General features: G+C 34.9%; 1 protein-coding gene across 2 annotated transcripts in view; it reads left to right on the top strand.

The window, feature by feature from the left end:
- The first annotated feature begins 3,401 nt into the window (after window positions 1-3,401).
- LOC129227560 (fatty-acid amide hydrolase 2-like) overlaps window positions 3,402-20,797 on the top strand; it is a 51,309-nt gene continuing 33,913 nt past the window's right edge. The window contains exons 1-2 of one of the 2 annotated variants that reach the window (XM_054862138.1): window positions 3,402-3,474; window positions 5,316-5,504. The gene's annotated coding sequence lies outside the window, so the exon portion shown is untranslated. Of the gene's footprint in view, window positions 3,475-5,315; window positions 5,505-19,690; window positions 19,757-20,797 lie in introns of those variants that run through there. The other variant, XM_054862139.1, reaches the window with a different exon arrangement.

Raw genomic sequence — 20,797 nt, 5'->3', positions numbered from 1 at the left:
ACAATGATTTGAGAATTCAAGCCGTATAAATTCAAATGAATGCCAGAGGCTGCATGTTATGTGCTGGATAATGTATTCGCGTCAAAATATTTGTTTAAAGTCGAGAAGGTCGTTTATAAATAACTCGATTCCGAGTCACAAAGACGCCACCACGCAGGGGAAGAGATATGCTCGCGGAGTCCCGTGAACCAGAGGACATGGACGCCACCACCGAGGAGGAGGGACAAGCTCGTGGAGGCCTGTGCACCAGAGGAGTTTGCATTAAAATCATAGCAAAATAAAATCAAAGGGCATCATTACTACTTCAAAGTGAAAACAATAAGCAATCGTAGTTGCTCAAAAATAAAATACGATCATTTCAAAAGAAAAAAAATAATAAAATAGATGGCTAATTTTGTTCATACTTGTCTGCAATTCTGCATAAATTTAGAATTAATTTCTTTTTATGGTGCATGGTAACGACGCGGTGTGACGGCAACGGTAGGGTCATATCGCAATTTTTGATTGCAAAAAACATGATTTGGATTCAAGATCGTAAAATTCAACTTTTTTTTTTTTAACTTCATTTATTTTAAATTAATAATCATACTTTATGAAGATAAATTTACTATGTTAAATGGAAATGCATTTACATTTCACAAAGTAGATTAACATTTTCTACTTTACATTTATGAAACTCAAATATTACAGCTAAAAAAAAATTTAACCAAATATTCGGAATGAGGCAGAATATTCAGTTCGAATTTTGACCGAATATTCGGTATTGGGCAAAATATGATATTAAGTGCATCTCTAATTTTACTATGATTTGATAAAATGATAATCAGGGTAACTTATTTTGTCATAAATAAGGAATCTTGCGTACACGCAAATACAACTCCAAACTGCTTAAAATATACTGACAAATTAATCCTGCGTTGCAACAAAACAACAAAATATCCATTTCAATGAAAGACGTTTTCAGTCCCGATTTTATTTACATGACACTGCTTGAGTTCCATTACAATGAAACTCTCGTTACTACGAACAAAACTTACGATCCCTTAAAGTTCGTTACAACGGGATTTCACTGCAGTATGACAATCTATTCCGTATCTCATTTTTCCCTCGAACTTCTGTTCACCCGACAAGAAAATAAACAAAACGCCAGTGGCTCCCCGATGGGAAGTCACTGTGATCCTCTCCCAAAATTTGGCAAATTTTGTCTGACGATTCGGCAAAAACTTGGATTTATATTCGGCAAAATTATCTACATTGGACGAAAGTGGTACCTTTCGGCGAAATTATCATAAGTAGGCATAATTTTGAGTTCCATTCGGCAAAATTATCATCACTCGGCGAAAATTAGAGTTCTATTTGGCAAAATTATTATAACTCGGCAAAATTTGGAGTTCCATTCGGCAAAATTTACAGTTCCATTCCGCAAAATTTGGAGTTTTATTCGGAAAAATTATCATCACGCGGAGAAATTTGGAGTTCCATTCGGCAAAATTATCACAAGTCGGCAAAATTTGGAGTTCCATCGGCAAAATTATTATTACTTGGCGAAATTTGGAGTTCCGTTTGGCAAATTGAGAATTTCCGTCTTCCCAAAAATTTAAGTTCGGGGCACCCCTGCATAAAACCGGGTCCGAGAAGTATCAATCATTCAGTATATATGGTGCAGAGATTCTCAAACATTTTCTACTCGCGGCCCCTTTGAAGATTTCGAATTTTTTCACGGCACACTTCACACCCTATTATGTAAGCAACTAATATGTCGTTATTTTTAGGTTTTTCCCTCCACGCCCGTGCACAGTTCGTGCACATATGTGCAACATATGCAAAACAGGTTCACATTCTCCTCCCAAATACTCCGGTGTTATTTGCTATATTATAAGGACACCGGAGTGTTAATAAAGGGAACCATGGTCTTATCGTACTACAATCTACTTTTCTAGGTTAACAAATCTCGAGAAAAATGACGGAAAACAACGACACTTTTCTTTTTGAATTCATGTACTTTCTACTACATAATTTAGGTTTCAAGAACAGTATGCAACTTTTTTTAAATTCTAAGTTAAACTTGAGGGAGCTATACAGAAACAAAATCTACCGTAAAATACGTAAGATCAGTTGGCTTTGACATTTCTCATCTGCAACAAATTTTGCTACACTGTTACAATGCTGCCTGGTAATTAAAAACGATGAAATAGGATCTTGTGAATTTTTGCTATACTGTATCAAAAAATGGGAGATTTAATTACTAGTCAACGGGGCATTATTTGGCGACCTCACCTTACACAATTATTGATACCACGGAAACTTTGCGGCACCCCTCACCTCTTCCTACGGCACCCCAGGATGCCGAGGCACCCAGTTTGAGAACCCCTGCAGTAGTGCAAAAAATAAATAAATAAACTAGCTGCGTCGCCCAGCTTTGCACGGTGCATTTCATAAGTTACGTAAGTTAGTAGTAAATTCAACACTAAAGAGCGCCGAAGGCACTGTCCGCAGTGTTATTTAATCGGTTTAATTTGGAGTACAAACACAAATATGTATTAAACAATATAATATATACAAATTAATTTTACACAAGTAATAAATATTTCACACGATATCTCGAAAATAATCGTTATGTATAGTGACGCGTGTTCAAATATCAGGTTTGAAAAAAAAAAAAAAAATGGTAAAATTTTGCGGCAGATTGCGGGAAAATAACCAAAAAGTAAACATTTTAAATCCCCCGATTGCAGGAAAAGCCTCAAAACAAAAACCAAAATTTTATTTGTTTATATTCGAGAAAGTAATGACAACAGATCTTTAATTTAACGATTTTCCTGGATTTGCTTCACGCTACAACTAGTAATTTTAATAAAAGCATTGTTGCGGAAAGTTGAGATGAAGCACTGAATAATGATTTGAATGGAGGAAAGCCTTCGAAAAATGGGGATTTTATTTTGAAACTTAGGAGTCATAATTAATTGTTTTTAATTGATATCTTCGCTAATTATCACCGGAGGATTATGTTAAATAGCCAAACATGAATACGGGAAGATTACGAATCCATCGATACCTGGCTCGATGGTCAGTTCATTGGCGTTCGGGAGAAGTTACTTGGACATACATACATAGATACATACGCTCAGTTTTTAATTCTATAAGATAAATAAAAACTACGCGCTAAAAGCACAGTCTCGATTACATTGTTCGAAGTTGCGCTGAACCAGGAAAGTCGCGTGGAATTAATTAACCATCCGTTGTCTTCGACCTTCGCTTGGAGGTAAACATAAACAAACGTCACTGCATTCATCTGGGTAAGTGCTCTCAGTGGAAAGTTCTTTTTTGTCGCGGTTTCCGTTTCAGAAAAACCAGTTTCAGCGAGGCTGAAAGGGAAATAACTTGATACATGGCAGCGGTCACACAGTCGTGTTTTACAATAGAGGACGAATTGAATTGCCGAATGGAACGAAACAATTTCGTTTTCGCCGCACGGTGAGTGTTTTCCAATTTGGACATAGTGTTTCCTAGTATATTTCACTACTTTAAATGTATATTTTAGAAGAAATGTATTTTATGTTTGCTATATTTTCTTATTCTTTTTTTTTCAACTCGGTAATATTGAGCAGTGGTACCTAACCTTTTTCAACCCGCGGTTGATTAAGGTTAGGAAAACCTTACCGCGAGATTCATAACAAAATGAATCTCGCGGGACAGAACACATATAAAATTAAGGTACGGACCTCGTTCATCTTTTGAAGGGAGGGGGGGGGGATCCATCTGCTATTTCATTTTTTAGCAAGATAAAAACGATGCTAATACCTTAAAGGTCACTAGGGTTATAACTAACGGTTGTGTATGTGCATACAGGGTGAGTCTGAAAAATTAGCCAAGTTTAGAGGTAATAGAGTATAAGGGTGAGCAATATTTTTCTACCCCGAGCCGCACCTCATATTGAAAGAATGGTGGGCCAGAACACATATAAAATTTCAAAATATTTAATTTTTCCAAATAGCATAAAAAAATATGGAACAGGAAAAAAATAAATAAAAACCAAGAATTGTTGTTACCAATTACTGTATACCAATTTATTTTATCATGTCAAACAGTTGTTTTGCAATATTTTTTTTTAATCAGGTCAAAACTTTATGCTTATCCTATATAATAATGGTTCATTTTCAGTGGTGGGAAAAACGCCTACAGATTTTCAAAAATATATAAAAAAAGTTACGTAGAAATATTTGAGCATGTAAGATATTGATAGTTTAGATGCTCCAACGTACCTCTAATGCTAAAGGTATGTTCATCTGCCAAATTACGTGGTGGTGGTGGTGTGGGGGGGGGGAGGGGGAGCCATCCGGAAGGGAAGGGGGGGGGAATCGTCCGTGTCGGTTATTAATAGGGGGTGTTAAGTAAACCCTAAAAACGCATCCATTCAAAACACTGACGTTTCGGAAGTAACGCAAGCTCGTATACAATTTTCGAAAATGCAAAAAAAAAAAAAAAAAAAATTGTCTTATTGAAATACTGGAGAGTGTAAGATTTTTATACAGAAGGTACAATTTGATATTCCAGTCATCGTAGCCTAAAATCTGATGATTATTTAGAGAAGTATTATTAATGAGACTGCTAGGGGGAAAAAAAACATCTCGCCGATCATACCTATGACCAGGCAATTTTTTTTCGCTGTCCAAGTTAAATATTGCAACTAAAAATAGCTTTGGGAGAATTTTGAAATTTTCACCAGAATGAGTGACATACTCGGAAATATTTTGCGTCTAGACCAGTGTAATTTTTTTTTTTTTTTTAGTGATTGCTTCATGCACTGTCGTATAAACTTTAAAAAAAAAAAAAAACTAAAAATTATGAGTTATTTTCGTGTGTCATATTTAATATGAATAAAATATTTGAAAAGTTGGCTGAATGCAAAATCCCAACTTTTTTGAAACACTAAGTAATTAATTAAAAATAAATTAAGTATATTGTGTAATAAATGAGTCATTATTATTTCTAAATATATGACAAACCAAATGGTTTACCAAATATTTTGAAATTATGGTGTCAATAAATAATACAATATACTGATTCCGGAAAAAGTTGAAAATGAATGATAAAAGAAAGTCCTTATTATTGTTAGTTCGTCACATATTTAGAAGTTACAATACTAAAGCATAGTATAATGTGCTCCATTTAAAAAAAAATCAATGCGATCAAATACACTAACAAGTAAAACAGTTTTAAATTATCTAATAGTGCATCAAATTACGTGCGTTTTCCTATTTCTTTATGCACAAAGGTAAGCTTATTTATTCATACATTCAATTTATTCATTTCAGAATTCATTGTTATCTGCGAAATCAGTTTTTATCGTTCACTGAATTTTCCTGCGGTCGCGAGATATGAAGTGACCTTTGGAAAGTCAAACATATTTTATCTAACACCCTGAATGATGCTACACCCAAGAAGATCTTGTCAAATCTGAGCCTCAGGAGCAGATTTTGTTGACTTCGAACTAGTACGGACAGGTAAGTTATGGTTTTAGATAGATGTATTTGTGTAGTTCGGAGTTAAGGTCACACACAACCTAATGGGGTCGTTTCAAAAATTTAAAAGTGTTTTTTTTCTGAAAGAGCATGCTTAAAAACATAGGATCTGACCATTTTTTGATAAATTTGTTTACGTTTAATATTTTAAAAAAATTACTTAAATCGGAGCGTTTTCTTTGTTTACGGCTTCTGCCGATGACATCACAAATAATGAAATGCCATTCAGTGTTGCCATTCACATGCTAAAGAAATGTAAGCATCAGCAGCGATGATATCGCTACGAAGCACTGGATCAAGTTTGGTCCAAAATGGCGGATGCGCCGGCTATAGGGGCCTTTAAGTATAAGCTAGTTTGGAACATGAGGAAGGTGTGCTCTTTATAGCATGTTTTATTTTATTTATCGTTATTTTTTTCATAACTTGGTTCTACGTATTACCACCAAGTCCTTTGTGTCTTCTTTGTAGGAGCGGGATTTTAATAGTTTCAATTACAACGAGCTATTTACTTAAATTCTATCGTCCACGCGACGGAGAGGGAGATTTTGATTCTGTTCTAATCGTCACTCGTTGTCTTTTGTAATTTGATTCTTCCTGGTAGACTGTTTAAATTTTCGCAAACCAAATAAGATTACTAAGCAATTTTCGAGGGTTGGTGAGAGCCAACGAGTAGGAGCTGGAGCCTCCTAGCTGTTTATAACACTGCATTTGTACAAATATTTTCATGAGTTTGGCCCTATCTCTGATTGAAAACCTAGGACCGGTCGTCCGGTGCAAGCAGAGGATAGCTCCACTTTTTGAAAACTTTCACGAATCACATTCAGAAAAAAGTTCTAATAACGTTTTACTAAAATGTAATATTTATCAGTAATTAGTAATTGTTACGTATTAGAGCAGTCCTGTTCTTGATAAAGGCACTTTATAAATAAGGTTCAGATTTTCGGCTATAATTTAAATTAATCTTCGGCTCCAACAAGAAAGCAATGCGCGTCTTTTTTTTTTTTTTTTTTTGTGACTAAAAAAAAAAAAAAATTCATATTCAGTACGTGATACAACAAAAACAGTCTCTTGAATAAAAAAATTCATCCTAGCATGTATTTCAATGCAAAACACAAAACCGTCAAGAGATGGAGCTGTCTGTCCCTTTCTTGCACCGAGGTCTTCAGTTGCTCGTTGGTTAGGATAAACATGCAAAAATAAATAAATAAATAAATCTATACTAATATTATAAAGAGAGAGGGCGGATTTTTGTATGTTTATATGTTCGAGGTAATCTCCGGAACCGCTGCACCTATTTGAAAAATTCCTTCACTATATGAAAGGTACTTTCTCACGGAGTAGCATAGGCTATAATTAGAAAAAATCCGATAAATAGTTCTTTTTTTATTCTAATTTAGGCCCAAATTTCACATAAATTACGGGTATGGGAGTGAAAAATTACTTGCACATATTAATATTATATATCGTTGAAAAGGGTAGAATTTTCTGCGTTCTAAACAATTTGTTTCAATTCTCTAACTTAATTATGGCGGGAGTAATTTGTGTTTTTAGTTCGAACTTTTTTAGGCTTAGCTGAAATTCAGGCGCTACTTTCTTCATTAAATCTATCAATTAAAAGTGAAGGAATTGTCCCCGAGTTTCCTTTTTGACACCATTGGAAAAGCGACATTTTATACTCCAGATCTCTCTCGACGTAGGGTTGAAAAACTTAGCTTCTATCTTCAAAAGAAAAAAAGTTACAAGCGTTTTTTAATCAAATTCAAAAATTGTCATTTTGATTCAGGTTGTCAACATTTTATTTTCGTGTTTCCATGGTTACGCTTTTAAAATCAATCTTTCGCATTTTAATTTCTTAAAAGTATTTTAATATCTGTCGTCATTGTTTGGAAGGATAATTTTGCACGGTGTTTTTTTCTCCAAACAATGGAGCTGCGGAACTATTTTTGCATTTGAAAGATATTATTTGATGTCTTTTTTTGTTTATTTGGCGAATTATTTTTAATTGCAGTAAAAACCGCTTCACTCGCTAAATAGAGTTTTAAAGCAACTGTAAATCTAATTCAATGATTTGACGAAACGTTTTAAATTTCAAAGAAAATTTAGTAGTTTTTTTTTTTTTTTGAAATGGTGTGTACGCATTTTATACAAAGAAAAATGATCATTTCGCATCAGAGGAAGAGGGGGCGTCCATTTTTTTTTTATTCAACGGACTTCCATTATTAATTCCCACTTTACTGACCTTTTGAGGTTTAAACATGAAATTTTTTTCGCAGTCGACATCTCTTGACGAAAAAGTATGACTTTTTACTGTATTTAAAATCGGAGACTAATTTTTGTGTTTTTACTCAAAATTTTGCCAGCATACTTTCACAGAAGGTGATTCAAAAAACATTTTATATATAAAGAAGCTCATGAATATTGGCCACTTTGGGCATGTCTCAAAAAAAAAGGCTCCGAAAAAAGTGAAACCGCAGAGGGCTCCATTTCGCTTCGAAAAAAAAAACAAAAAAAAGGCAAAACGAGGCACTCCTACAGTGCAGTTTAATTATTAATCAGTTGTTCATTTACATCGCAACAGATGGCGCTCAAAAACAGAAACTTTCTCAGACTTTCTCAACTTCAGTTTGTGTCATCTATGAATCTAATAACTGACTAACTACTTTATCGTAGGCTGCATTAATTATGTTATTATAATATTTTTTGTTATAAAATTACTGTTATCATTGAAAATAATTTATTGTGGTCAAATAATAAATGTTAATTACAAAAACTTTATGGCCAAAGATAAAACCTGTTCATATTAATATTATTCATTTTCATTACTTTCATCTTTTTGCTCACCAGTTATATTTATAGTAAATGGTAAATATAGTTGAGCATTTGCTTCAATTTATGCGGCTTCTGAATAGTGTCATTGAAAGTTTTCGGGAAATATCGTCATCGCTAGACGGGGAGTGAACCCAAGTTAGGAATATCGGCTAGGAGGGCTCCTAGCCAGACTTTAATCCTTTGACAGGCACGGGTCAACAAAATTCGACATTTTAGTGCCAAAACGATCGGGAGACAAAAATTAGTCTTGTACAAAAGCCTCGTTGCAGAAAACTGGTGATCTAGTTTTGCATGTTCTGCCCTATTTATGTTTCATTAATTTATTCCGTAAATAAAGAAGATTTAATTAACACAAATTTAAAACAAATAAAGTGTGAAAGATTTACTTTAAGTGACATTTTACTCAACTTAATATTGTTTTACGACATATCAACCAGCGCATATCGTATTTATAAATACTTGAAACAAAGTTGAATCTAGAGTCCTCCGGGAACCAAAATGTCGGATGACTCAGCTCCTCTTTTATAGTGGCCGTAGGCGAGTCTGGCTATGAACGATAGAGTTGCGAGATTACTTAACAGTTTAAAGCGACTGTTTAAGTCATCTAATTTATAGTTTTTGTTTGATTGCCGAAGTATTTTTTAATTGGCACCAAGTATCTAAAAAAGTTTTCTTTTTACATATTTTTTAAAGAAATAACTGTTGGTAAAATAAAAGTTTTTTCCGGTTCTAGGATCCCTTTTTTTTTTTTTTTTTTTTTTGCACATTCAATCAATTTTAGTGATTAAAAGTAGTGCTTATAATGGGGAAACAACCACATTATAGATTATGATCCTAGCCGCTGCTTTTACTTCCATCAACTCAATTAGCTATGTTTACTACTCCATTGCAAGTATTAAACGATCTTTCGAGATTAAAAAAATTTTTTTGCTAGCCATTTTGAGACACGCTGTGTGCTTTTGCTTATAAGGGCTTTTTAACCTCTTAACATCCATGTAAAAGGTATAAGTACAGGTATAGGACAAAATAATAGGAACACCTGTGAAAAAATGAAAATATTTTATTGATAAGGGCAAGGGTTCCCCCTTTGCCCGAATGACAGCTTCTATTCGACTTGGGACTGACAAATAAAGATCTTGAATATAGTTCATTGCAATTCATACCCATTCCTCGTGTAAGACCGTCTCGAGTTTAGATAGAGAGCGTAGAGCAGCAAACCGCATGCAGACTTAGTTCTCTAAAAAAACACACAAAGACTCAATGATGTTCAGATTAGGGGACTTGAGGCACCACGTTAGATGTTCCTTGTTCATCGTCATGCTCATGTAGCCACGTTTGAACACAGTGGTGCGTGTGAAGAGGGGCGTTGTCATCTTGGAACAGCGGACGTTCTCCCGGAAAAGAGTCTGAAGCACAGGGTGACGATGATCGGCTAGAATGCATCGATAATGTTCACTCGTGATTCTCCCCCTGAGGACAACAAGTGGCCCCAATCCACTCGAAGATATTGTTCCTCCCCACACTGTCACAGAACCCCCTCCATACTTAGCGGTATGTACCAAGCAGTCAATATGATATTAGAGATTCTATATGCGGATAAATTGGACAACGACGCGCCGCTCTCCGCCATATTTAGTCCAAGTGTTGTCAACTCGAAATTCTGCACTGTGTGAATTTCTAGTTTTCCCACGGAGTATAGGACATGAAATCTTTAAAGAACTGACTGATTTTTTTTCTCTTCGTATTTCCATTAAACGGAGTGAGTGCAAAGTCTAGCAATCCGGTGCTAATCGTTCTGTATCGTCATAGCACTTACAAAGAAAATGAGCCGGTGTTTACCCGACGAACACACATCCGGTGATCTGGAATAAAGTAAATGATGACTCGTCAGACCATATGGATTCCCATTGCAGTTATGTCCAGTTTAGGTGGTTTCTGCACCACTGTAGCCTTTTCATAGCATTTTGCGCCAAAACTAACGGTTTTGGAGTAGTTAGTCTGCCATGAATGAACGCAGCATGCAACTCCCGTCAAATAGTTTTCACTGATACGGGGCTCTGAAGTTGGGAATTCCTTCCGGTCGTGTTCTCTGGCCGTGTATTCTTGCGTTTTCGGGACATAATCCTCTTCAACACTCGTCTATCACGATCCTTCAACTTCGATTTTCGTCCACTCTTGTGCTTCGCAAAAGACAGCGCACCCAGATTTGTATGTGCTGTCATAAATCTTGATACAAAGGTCCTTGAAACACCCACACGACTAGCTGTTCTGGACAATGACACTCCAGCGAGACGGGTTTCAATTATCATGCCTCTTTCCACGTCGGAGAGATCGGACATAATCACTGTTTGCTAAATACTGATTTTTTCCATGCAACCCTCACTCTACCAAATGCTTGGATGATACCTTCTCTACCACCACCACTAGGGGGTAAACTGTTGCAACACGTGGCAGTCGTTTATTGGACGGTCGAAAAAAGACTCAATTTCAACTGAGTGTTCCTATTTTTTTATCCTATACCTGTATATTGTTTATGTTTTTGAAAATCAATTAACATAAATATCTATAAGTAAGATATCTCTCCCTCATTAGGAGCTACGGCCACGTTGAACAGGTTTTTTATTTCTTAGCGATTTTATTTCGTTAACAAGAGCTATGTTTGAATCACATTTGCCCAGAGTATACTTTTTGTTTGTTTAATCTGTTATCGCAGTTATTCATAGGCATAAATAGAAAAATGGAATCATAATTGTATCGTTTATACAGGGTTTAATAAAAGGAGATCCTGGTTTTGCATTTTCTTTATTTGCAAAAGAGTGAAACTTATGAAAAGTCTATTTTTTCCTGATATTTTATGGTTTGAATTACGCTTCATAAGAACCTTAAAACGCAGAATTTTTTTACTTTTTTTCAAAAATTTTCCGGATAGAGAAATTCCCGGACCCTCTTAAACTAAAGATATCATTCTATATCACATTTAAGGTGGTCCTTGAATCACTATCCTGATACTCCCTTCCTTCCAAGGTCAATGCTAAAATGTATGCATGTTTTGGACATACATATAGAGAAATAGTTTGTTTAGTAAATTTTAATTAGGTATAGTTAGGGTTAAGTTATATTAATACATTCGTTTTTTTTATAAATTAACAGAGGTGCGCACCAGGTGGAAGGCATGGCTAAAACTGAGTCATTGAAATCTTGAAGAGGATGCTAGGGATTTTTTCTCAATTTTTTGACGTGGCTTGTTCGTGGTGGAGGGGAGAGGGTGGGTGACAATAGTATTGCGATGGACATCCCTATGATTAATGCAAACATTACTGGGGGCCCCGCCAAATATCTTTGCCCAGGGCCCCGCAAAACCTAAGGCCGCCACTGGATGTTTCTCCAAACCGTGGTGGTTCGGAGTCTGACGTCGCCAAACATCTATCACGCGTAGAACATGATGTATGGTGCCAAATCTGAATTGACACTGTCGGATTTACAAAGAGCTTGTCAATACTTTTTGAGAAATCAAAATGCAATCAAAATGGGAGATGCACAAATAGACCCCATAAAAATCCATCAGCGGTTGTCCAAAATAATAGAAAAACTTTGATGAAACCCATGACTTCTATGTGTGCTGGCACAAGACTGAATTAAACATGTAGCTACCAGTATGTTTGTACGTAATTGTTGGTTATAGTCTCAACTATGTTCTTAAGTCACGAGCTTGCTCATTCATCCAGCGTAAAAAAAAAACTTCGTCTGTCCTGTCCTGATCCATAATAGTGTTATATGTTGTGGATTGCGCTATTTTGCTCCAGATGAAGTCTGAATCAGTGACTTGACAGAGTTCCAAAGAGGGTAGGATCCCGCCTGGATTTGTGGGAAGGTCACAAAAGCATACAATGTACAACGTCTGCGAGATAAAACTGTAGAAGGAAAACAAAACTCACTGAGAATGACAGGCGGACATTAAGGAGGATCTTAACGAAAAGAAATAAGACTATTGCGGTGAAAGCGACTACTAACTGAGCTGAATGAACATCTGCAGAACCCGGTATTAACCAATACTATGCAAAGGGAATATTTTAAACACAATATAAAGGCGCAAAACACTTCTTTTTGCTGGGGTTTTCCGTTATTTTGGACAACATCTGTACATTCGAAGTTTTAGCCTTTTACGGAGTGCTCTTTAGTTATCCGGGATACATAGATGCATACAGGCTTCTCAAGATAATTAATTCGGAGATAGTCAACATGGTTCGAAGGTACACCTGGGGTTGTGCAGGAAAACTAGAATTCTAGTCGTGTTCACGTGAGTTTTACGGCGTAATCAATATAGCCAATGTATAGAGTAGACCGTCGTTTTATGCGGGGGTTACGTTTCACAGAAATTCCGCGTAAATCGAAATCGCGTAAATTGAGACTTAATAATAGTGTTAAAATGGCGGTTTGGTTCCATAGAAGAAAAAAATACTTCATTCTAGTGATGACTAATTGTATAATAAGTTTAATGTGTACTTATACCGACTTTTATGCACAACACGCAGAAAGAAAACATAAATTAATTTCGTGTTCTGTATATAAAGAGGAGCTGGCTATGATAGCCTTTTGGCAGTCATTAAGAATTTTTCTCTGTAATTCTTTGCAGAGTATTAACGCATTCATTATCACTTGCGTCATTTCCATGATAGAATCTTCTTTCACTAACGAATCAGAAAGGTCATTTCTATTGTCTAGGAATGGCTCAAAATTTTCAATGTGAACATTTTTGGTTGTGCGTCACCGACGTCGGTATCCTCGTTCGTTTGGCCTCCTTTATCACTCCTAAAAGTCCTTCTTCCAGTGAGTTCTGAATTATGTGAGTTTAATAACTTTACTTCTGGAAAGAGCTCTGGAACCAATCGCATCAAATGTCTCCAGTGGCCTAAGCTTGATTATTAACATGCCAAAATGCAGTTGATTATGCGTAATCTGCTATCTTTAGGAGTTTGGATTTTGAAAGAGGGGAAAATTTTGCATTGTCGCATCCGCGTAAAACCGAAATTCATCCGCGTAAAATATATTAAAGGTGTCAAATCTTAAACCGCGTATAATCGAAACCGCGTAAAATAAATCCGCGTAAAACGAGTGTCCACTGTACTTAATACTATGAACAGAGAGGGCGGATTTTTGTGTGTTTATATGTTCGAGGTAATATCCGGAAAGACTGCACCTATTTGAAAAATTCCTTCACTGTATGAAAGGTGCTTTTTTACTGAGTGACATAGGCTATTATTCGAAAAAATTCGATAAATAGTTCTTTTTTTATTCCAATTTAAGCTCAAATTGCACATAAATTTTCAAATATGGGAGTGAAAAATTACTTGCACATACTAATATTTTTTATCGTTGAAAAGTGTAGAATTTTCCGCGTTCTAAACAATTTATTTCAATGATCTAACTTAATTACGGCGGGAGTGATTTGTGTTTGTAGCTCGAACTTTTTTTATGCTTAGCTGAAATTTAGGCACTACTTTCTTCATTAAATCTATCAATAAAAAGGGAAAGAATTGTCCCAGACTTTTCTTTTTGACACCATTGGAAAAGCGACATTTTATACTCCAGATCTCTCTCGACCCATGGTCGAAAAACTTAGCTTCTATCTTCAAAGGAAAAAAAAGTTACAAGCGTTTTTTAATCAAATTCAAAAAATGTCATTTTGATTCAGGTTGTCAACCATTTTATTTTCGCGTTTCCACGGTTACGCTTTTTGAATCCATTGTTTCTTTCCTTATTTTGCATTTAATTTCTTAAACTTATTTTATTTCGTGTTTTTAATTTCTTAAAAGTATTTTAATATCTTTCGTCATTGTTTGGAAGGATAATTTTGCATGGTGTTTTTTTTTCTTTTATTTAAGCCTGATTATTGAATATATGTCACTTGACACAATTTTTATTCTCAAGGTAAACCGTGCAAAGCCGAGCAACGCAACTCTTAATATATAAAGATTTGAAAGCTACTTTTCATGTGATTTTATACTTTTTTGTTTGTTTGGCAAAACATTTATTATTGCTAAAGAATAACCATCCACTTCACTCACAAAAGGGTTGGGTTCCGGTAGCGTGGTTGATTGGCGCTTTATACGCTGAGCAGTTCAGTCTAGGATTATTGTTTTAAAGCAATCGTAAATGTCATTCATTGTTTTAGCAATTTGTTTTGAAAGAAAAGAAACTTTTGATTTGTTTTTATCCGAGTGAAATGTACGACATTTTCTTCTTTTTTTCTGACGATGATTTTTAAGTGTTCCACTGGATGTTTTTTTTTTTCTTTCGTTAGACGAATGGATTATGATAGCGTGGTTGCTGGGCGAGACATTTGAAAGATATTATTTGATGTCTTTTTTTTTGTTTTGTTTATTTGGCGAAATATTTTAAATTGCAATAAAAACCACTTCACTCGCTAAATAGAGTTTTAAAGTAACTGTAAGTTTAATGATTTAACGAAAAGTTTTAAATTCCAAAGAAACTTTAACAGATTTTTTTTTTTTTTTTTTTTTTTGCAAAGGTGAGTATGCATTTTATACAAAGAAAAATGATCATTTCACATCAGAGGGGAAGGGGGCGTCCAATTCTTTTTAATTCAACGGACTTTCATTAAATTTTTAGCACGGTCATCGCTCTGAGGGTATTGCTAGTAAATTAATGAAATGAATTAAAAAAAAATAAAAAGTACATAAATAAAAAAATATATGTAAATAAATAAATACATAAATAAAAATGAACAATAAAATCAACGTAGCGAATGGTTCTGCTTATGATTAAGGGTGACTTCTGCTGTCAATTTAATTAACTTTTGTGTGCTAATCAGGAAATTTTCCTTTAAAATGCAGGATGATGTCCATAAATTCATCTTGTGATAAGGATTTGGTATAAAAAATATAAAATGGGGGGGGGGGTGCAGTGAAATATTTAACAGATCTCAAGAAAAAACTTTAATTACTGGTTAATATTAGGGGATTAAAAAATGATAAAAAATTACAAGTGCCAAAAAAAGGCAATTTTTTATTACTCACTGCAGCAAATTTTGCCATCATTATTCCAAAAGGGTTAGCTGAACTCATATATCCAGCACTAGACTTCATATGCTTTTAGTTCAAATGTCTAGCTCCAGAGATACCAACGCCTGCTTCATATTAAGTTCGATTTTTCTCTTATAGTGATCTCTAATAGTAAATTTCGGTCAAACTATTACTGCCATCTATCGAACGTATTAGAAATTAATAGCGGAGAATTTAACCATTAACAATTTAGTCACACAGGAAAAAATACACAGAGACAAAAGTAACACAAGAGACTACCATTATTTTTAAGCAGTTCTACATAAACTAACAGTTTGTTTAGTCCCTATTTATGAACACTATTTAATACTTTATGTAATAGTATAGTTGTATTTGTCTTTTTGTTAGGGTTTTTAATTAAAAATTTCCCAATAGCAACATATCTTCTTAACTTTACAACCTACTTTGGCCCAGCACAAAAACTGGAAAAAGTCCGTCAAATAGATTAGGAAAAGGAAAGAAAAGTTAAAAGTAAAACTCTAAACAGGAAAAATACATGAAAAAACTTGGAATCTCTACACCGGATAAAAGAGCGATTGCAGACTCAATTCCTCAAATCTCAGTTGCATGGCTTTTACTATGGAAGATAAAGAGGAACTAAAATTTAAGGTTTAGAAAAAGTTATCCCAGTTGCATCTACTTCTTAAAAATTTCGCTAAATTAGTTGAAAAGTTAAGGTAATTTATGTAGGATATGGAATGGGCTCAGGTTTCCAGGGATAGCTGTTTATGTGGGAGAAGAAGCTGATGTTAAGAGCATGGAGCGCACCAGCAAGTTTTGGTATTGGCCGACAATTTAGAATCCTTTGTTTTACAAATAATGTTCTGTTAATAAAATTATTCAGCCTCCAAAACTAATGAAAAGATGACTGTTCTCCCGCTCCGTTGGCATACATAAATAATTTTTTAATTTTCCTTTAATCAATTATATGGCAGTTTAAATTTCTTGTAAAATGTATTTCTCTTTCAGATAAATAGTTTCTCATATGAATACACGTCTTTCTACGACTCAAGTTAGGTCTATAATGATTTTAAATAGGGAAAACCACTTTGGGTCAAAGAGCCAAAGTGACCCAAACCATGGCTATCTGCAATCGGCCTGTCCTCGCGCTCAGGGCAGGAAGATCGCAGATAGCCATGCCCGAACGCAAGGGTTGGGGTTGGGTCCTTGTCCAAAGGCCCAAACAACATTGACCCAAAGAAAAGACAATTAAAAATGTTAATACTACTCAAAAACAAAGCAATCACCGTTCAAAAATTAAATCAAGAGAGTTTTAGATGCCTAAATTAAGTTTCCAGAGCTTAGAAACATAAATAGTTACGAAATTACTGAGAAAAGAATGAGAAAAAATCCAAAATTTGGGTCAAAGTAGCGCACGTTTCGTACTTTCTTTTCATCGTTGATGCGAAACGAAAAATGTTATTTTTGTTCCAAGAAAAATGTAAAGGAAATAATTTCTTCCTATGTATAAAGTTTCAAAATTATCTATTAATTTATAATGTCTCAAAGCTTTGATTTTGAAGTTGTTTTCGTGCATTAAGCTTCTACAATAAAATGCTAAAAATAAACAAGCATTGTCCGAACTGCTAAATACATTTGGCAATACGTTTAGAAGATAAATTTTAGTCCTGAAAATTCATTTTTTTTTTTAAAACAACACTAGGGATCTCCGTCCCCTATTCGTTTGACGCTTATCGGCCCCCGAACATTGCTTCGTAATCTCATTTGGTTCGCTAAGATTTATATCGTCTTTTAAGTGGATCAGTTTAAAGCACATGTTACGATTACAACAAAATGAAAATCCCCTGCTCCCCCCTTCCGCTAAAAATAGAATTTAAGTAACGAGCTCATTCATTAGAGCAATATACAAATTCCGCTCCCAAGCGAAGAAAAAGGAACTTGATGAAAATACGAAAACAAAATTGTTAATGAGCTATTTAAAAAGCAACTTAAAACTCAAATTCTAATGTATTGCACCACACAAATCTTGTCGCATTTATGATTTTGTTGATTTAATTGTAAAAAAGAAATTGATAAATTTCAGCGGAAGTGAATTTGTACTCTTTTCCTTGAAGAAGTACAAAAGTTAATAATCTCACAGTTTTTATTCAAACACACTGTGCCCCTGAAAGTATTCTTTTCCCCTCACAAACAACATGTCTCATTTCCAGCATACGCGTTGCTCGTTTAAAAGATTTTGCAAGACCAACGAATGAAAAGTCTCGGAGGGTCCTACGGTGGGATACCGGTGCATATCCTCTTTTCTTTCATTTAACGGCAAGACTTTGACAAGTTTACCAGGTTTTGCTAATATTAGCCATTTTGCTCTTTTTCATCACACTTGACTGGAAGAAAAATCAAGTCAAACTGATTGGCAATTTTTTCGCCAACTGTTGATTTGACTGAATTTTTCAATATTTACATTTTTTTTCAAATAGCTTTGCATAGTTTTTGAATCTTTAATCCACATTTTCCTTTTTTATTCAAATCGTACATGGAAAGAACACGCAGTATTAGTATAGTATTCGCAACTCCAACAAACTATAAGGGGCACTGCAGCCACCGTCTAATGGCGGATTAAAAAGGTAAAACAAACGCACGCCGTAGCGTAGAAAATGCTAATAAGCCTAGTAATTTTGTATGCATGACTTTTTTGTTTTATTCTTTTTAAATCAATTTTCAAAGTCTTGTGGATATTCTGGCTCATGTAAAAATAAATGTTCAAGAAGCATTACTAATCATTAGAAATTACTACAAATTTCGTAGTTCGTAGTTGTAAACAGCCATTTCCACGATGTTGAATTCGAAATTTATCAATTCTTAATGAAACTATTTTTATTGTAGCCATATGAACACTATAAATATTTTATGTAAATAAACCTTTGTTTATCAGTGTTATCAAAAGAGGAAGATGAAAGTTCTTTGTTTTCTTTGGCTAGCGCTAATTGCTTTACATTCGGTTTCGTATGTTTCTAATTCCTGAATTATGATTTAATTCTGTCATGCATCATCAATAAAATTCTCACGGATACATGGTGGTAGTTTTCTTTTTAATTAATCTTCCATTATTTCTTTAAACTTATCGAATTCTGTTATCTTTCTACCATTTTAATCCACACATGGTAAAAAATAAAAATGGTTTACAAACTGACATGCAAAATCTCGTCAAGTGTTCTTCGCTTGCACAATACTAAAACTATAACCCTAAACTATAATCGCACTATTTTGGCAATGAAAATTCTCAGCGTTAAACATTTTTCATTCCGTTCTACGATAATATATTCAGGAAAATATTTTGCATACTATCCTTCTTTTGAGCTGAAGATTAAAAAAAAAAAAAAAAAAAAATTAACTCTAATTTGAATTCCGAAACTTTGAATTCAAATTATGTTTTTCGCAATCACGAGTTGCGACAAGACTCTACTGGTTAGAGTTATTGTTTCTAGAAATAGCTCCCCCGCCCAAGCAAGTCCCTCCTCCTGGGTGCTAATGTGTATATAGTTGTGTGCGTGTGTGTGTAGGCTTACGTGTGTGCACGTAGGCGTGTGTATGTGTGTAAAGGCGTGCGCGCGTAGGCGACTGTGTTATGAGCATGCTTGTGTAGGACATGGACGCCACCGCCCAGCAAAAGTGGATTCCGGGGAACAGTGCTCAGGACCAGCCGCGCCGCCGCCGGTGGAGCTGCAGCCCTGGTCCAAGCTGAAAAAGGAACCGGAACATCAAGGACTGTCAAGTGAGAACAATAAGCAATCGTGATTGCTCCAAAAAAAAAAAAAAAAAAACATATTGTTACAAATTTACACAAAACAATAAAAAAATTCACCTGGTATAAAGTTATTCTCTCCCCCCCCCCAAAAAAAAATGCTTCGAATAGACTTGCAAATGCAAAGTTTGTTAATCCAGAGTTTTCTTGTGTTTAGGATTTTACGCTATTTACGACAGTCAACTCACTTTTTAGGGGGAAATAATAAAGACTAACATTATTTTGAGGAGCTCGAGAATACCATTAAGGGACAAAACACTTTCTATTGCTGAAAGCAATCCAAGACACATCGAATGCGTTAATAAATACTCATAACAAACTGCCTATGTTTACGTCAACAGACACACGTGGAACGCAATGTTTTAGTTTTTTCGGCAGTTATGTAAATCACCGCAAGGGCGTATTCGAGCGCTGGAGTTGCAAATCAGTATTGCTGCTTTTCCTAAATTTTCACCTAGCAACCCTGGTATTAACTGTAACTGCAACTTAAAACAGAAATTTCGTCCGCTATTATGAAACAGAAAATGTAATAATGAAATAATATAATTCTTGTTATAAGGGTGTGTATTAACTTCATGAATATGTTAAAAAATATTCCCGTTTTATGTTTTCACGTCTTTTATTCATAATATGTTTCGTCGTTTTTGATTTCCTTTGCTTTTTATTTTCAAACTTAACGCCGGCTCTTTGACAAATGTTTCTGTAACTTTTTCTGTTGCTTTATTTTGGGATAATTTTGAACTTTCAATTTGTTTTATTCACTCATTCAGCGTTATTTCCTGTAATCAATGAACGAAATGCAGTGTTTCGTTAAATTATTGCAACTGTCACCTAAATTTTAAATGCTACCGCATTATATTCAGTTTTCCTTTTCTCTGGATGGCGTTTCACCGAAACATTATATGTTTTTCAATGACGAAATTGTGAAGTATAAGGTTCTTCTGCCTTTATTAAGGACTGAGTTTGGTAAGACCTCATTTGGAGTACATTGTTCAGTTTTAATCTCCTCAGGACAGATATTTCTGTATTGGAAAGGATTCAAAGAAAGGCTGCTAGACTAGTAAAGTGGCTTACAGATTCAGTTTATATCACCAACAATCGTCTAGGGTCTGTGCAATAGCATGCGTGCTGGTTGTGATGGGAGTGCTTTGTGCTTGTCTTCCCTTTTACTAAATGGGCAACCATGTAAAGAAGTCCAATTGACTTAATTGGTTTAAAAGTCTCTTCTTTTTTTTGTTGGATTTTTTTCTCTCCTATTTACTCACTTTTTTGGTCTTCAATAAATATATAATAAAAAATAGATATTTGGATAAATAGGAAGGGGTGGGTGCCCCCCTCCAAAAAAAGAAAAAGAATTCGCTTAGAAAACACCCTAAAAAATATGATGGCGCAGTCTGCGTACTTGACATCTCCCCCCCCCCAATAGAGAGCTTATATGGAGCATTGAGCATTGGTCCCGTCACTCTTAAAAATTGAATGCCAGCACATGTCTTTCTTTTAATCGAACATTTAAAATTCAAAATCAAAACCGATTGAACTGAGTTTTAAGTGTAATTTTTCAAACGTAGGCAAAATGCGTCCCCCGAAAACAGAGGAGTAGA

The sequence above is a fragment of the Uloborus diversus genome, chromosome 8 (assembly GCF_026930045.1).
Source record: "Uloborus diversus isolate 005 chromosome 8, Udiv.v.3.1, whole genome shotgun sequence".
Classification (NCBI taxonomy): Eukaryota; Metazoa; Arthropoda; class Arachnida; order Araneae; family Uloboridae; genus Uloborus; species Uloborus diversus.
Note: the sequence above shows the minus strand (reverse complement) of the source record. Positions and strands in the feature narration are given on the sequence as shown.